Genomic DNA, 3,437 nt, shown 5'->3' on the forward strand with positions numbered 1-3,437 from the left:
GTTTGAATTTACTTTCATCTGTTTTTAGTATCAGACTACTGTCCCCTGTGCTCAGCCTGATCCTGTTCCTCATTACGCTGGAGTTGGTCAACGTTCATGCTGTTCATGGGAAGAATGCGCATGAGTATCAGCAGTACCTAAAGTGAGAATGTTCCAATTCTCTGTAGTCGCATTGTATCGTGGGCCAGATTGGGGGTGAGCCTGTAGGAGTGAGACTGGGGCAGTATGAGGGCCACCATCTCCTTGGTGGCCCCACTGCCGTCTCAGGCAAGGGTATGACATCTGGCCTGCAAAAAGAACTCCCACATGCAAATATCTCAAAACCACATTTTGTTTGTTTGTTTGTTTGTTTTTCGAAGACAGAGTTCCATCAGGAAAGGCAGGAAAACACAAAGGTGGGGCTTTCCAGGTTATAGGTGGACAAGAGACAAAGGATTGCATTGTTTTGAGTCTTTCATAAGCCTTTCGGTGAATACACAATTGACTTGTGAGTGGGGGTAGAGGAATAGTGATTTACACCTTAGTGTGGCTCAGTGAAGCTGTATTTTACACAGGGTAGAGGAAGCAATCATATAGGTATTTCTCTCAGGTGAGCTGAGGGATGAAGCCCTGTCCCACCCCTAATACTAACCCTAACCCTAATCCTACCCCAATGCTAACACAAACCCTAACCCTAATCCTAACCCTAACCCTAACCCCTAACCCTAACCCTAAAACCCTAACCCTAAAACCCTAACCCCAACCCTAACCCTAAACATAACTCTAACCAACCCTAACACTAACCCTAACCCTAAACCCTGACCCTGACCCTCACCCTCACCCTGACCCTGACACTAACCCCTAACCCCGAACCCTAACCCCTAACCCTAATCCCTGACCCTGACCCTGACCCTAAACCCTAACCCCTAACACTAACCCTAACCCAACCCCAACCCTAACCCCAACCCTAACCCTAAAACTAACCCTTAACCCTAACCCTAACCCTAACCCTTAACCCTAACCCTTAACCCTAACCCTGTAACCCTAACCCTAACCCTAACCGTAACCCTGACCCTGACCCCAAACCCTGACCCCCAACCCTAAAGCCTAATGTTGACCACAAACCCTGACCCTAAACCCTAAACTTGACCCGAACTGCTAACCCCCAACCCTGAACCCTAGCCTTCACCCTGACCCCAAACCCTGACCCCCAACAGTAAAGCCTAACGCTGACCACAAACCCTGACCCTAAGCCTTAACCTTGACCCGAACTGCTAACCCCCAACCCTGAACCCTAGCCTTCACCCTCAACACTAACCCAGACCCTAACTGCTAACACCTAACCCTAACCCCTTTCTACTAAAAATACAAAAAATTACCAGGCGTGGGGGAAGGCACCTGTAGTCCCAGCTGTTCAGGATGTTGAGGCAGGAGGATTGTTTGCACTTGGGAGTCAGAGGTTGCGGTGAGCCAACATTGCGCCTTTGCACTCCAGCCTTGGTGACAGAGCAAGACTCCCGAGACTCCGTCTAAAAAAAAAAGCAAGCAGCATGTTTGTGCACACCACCTTGTGCACACTGCCTCGCGTTGTCTATTGTCACGCTTTCGGCGTTTGAACGGATACAAAAACCTTACGTGCTCTAATTGTTATTTCCTTTCTTCTGCTAGGTTTGGGTTTAGTGTACTGTAATATTTAGAATTCCTTATATGGGGCCGGGCGCGGTGGCTCAAGCCTGTCATCCCAGCACTTTGGGAGGCCGAGATGGGCGGATCACGAGGTCAGGAGATCGAGACCATCCTGGCTAACACGGTGAAATCCCGTCTCTACTAAAAAATACAAAAAAAAACTAGCCGGGCGAGGTGACGGGCGCCTGTAGTCCCAGCTACTCGGGAGGCTGAAGCAGGAGAATGGTGTAAACCCAGGAGGCGGAACTTGCAGTGAGCTGAGATCCGGCCACTGCACTCCAGCCCGGGCGACAGAGCGAGACTCCGTCTCAAAAAAATAAATAAATAAAAATTTTAAAAAATTACGTTTCTGACTTAATATCTGTATTCTTTCTTGAGGTAGACATTTATGATTATAAATGTCCTGAACACTCATACGTTATGGTGTGTTATATATTCATTTTTGCTTTTCACCATTTATTTTCTAACTTTGTAATATTTTTCCTTGAGTCACATTTAAGAATGTATTATTTGTCATATATTTATGGTTTTTGCAGCTTTTCTTCTTTTGTTGATTTCTACTTTCATTCCACTGTGACAAAAAATATATATCTGGAAATATTTCAATCTTTTAAAATGTATTAGGACTTATTTTATAGCCTAACATATGGTTTATCCTGGAGAATATTCCATGTGCCATTCAGAAGAAAGTGTATTCTGCTGCTATTCTGCTGTTCTGCGTATGTCTGTGAGGTCTATTTGGTATATAGTGCTGACCAAGTTCTCTATTTTCTTACTGATCTTTTGTTGTGTTGTCATATTTATTACTGAAAGTAAAGTACTGAAGTCTTCAACAATGATTGTTCAACCGTCTATATCTCACTTCACTGCTGTCCATTTTTGCTGCATATATTTTGGGACTCTGTTGTTAGTTAGGTATAGTTTTATTATAGTTATATCTTCTTGCAAAATAGAACCTTTTAATATCATAAAATTTTAAAAATTTAAAGTCTATTTTGCAGGCCAATAAATAGTCACCTTAGCTCTCATTTGATTAACATTTTCATGGAATAACTTTTTCCATAATTACACTTTTAGCCTCCTTATGACCTTATATCTAAAGTGAGTCTTTTCAGGTAGCATATATTTATAGATGGATGTGGTCTCTTTAATCTGAGCTCCCAATCTCTGCTACTGAGTTTAATCCATTTGCATTTAATGTGATTATTGACAAAGAAAAATGTACTTTGGTCATTTAACTGTTTTTTCTTATATGTCCTTCATGCTTTATGCTACTTAATTCCCCCATTACTCCCTTTTAAGCTAACTTTTTGTAGTGTAACATTTTGATATCCTTCTTTCTTTTGCTGTATATTTTTGTTTACATAAGTTGTAACCTTGGGCATTGCAATTAACATTTGAAACTGAGAAGTCTAATTTGAATAATGCCAACTTTGTTTCCGCAGCATACAAAACTGTGCTCCTATACATCTCTGTCCCTCCCCCTTTATGTTATTATTGTCACAGATTGCATCTTAACTCATTATATGCTCAGTAATATAGATTTATTATTATTGTTTTATGCATATACCTTTTAAGTAATATTAGAAAAGGAGAGAAGTTATAAGCCAAACCCCAAATGTAATAATCCTGGCTTTTATATTTACCTATAAAGTTACCTCTACTATTGTTATTTTTTTACTACAGCTTCAACTTACTGTCTAATGTCCTTTAATTTCAACTTGAAGGAGACCCTTTAGCAGTGCTTGACAAGCAGGCCTACAGGTAATGAA

The sequence above is a fragment of the Theropithecus gelada genome, chromosome 16 (genome assembly GCF_003255815.1).
Source record: "Theropithecus gelada isolate Dixy chromosome 16, Tgel_1.0, whole genome shotgun sequence".
In the NCBI taxonomy this organism is placed as follows: Eukaryota; Metazoa; Chordata; class Mammalia; order Primates; family Cercopithecidae; genus Theropithecus; species Theropithecus gelada.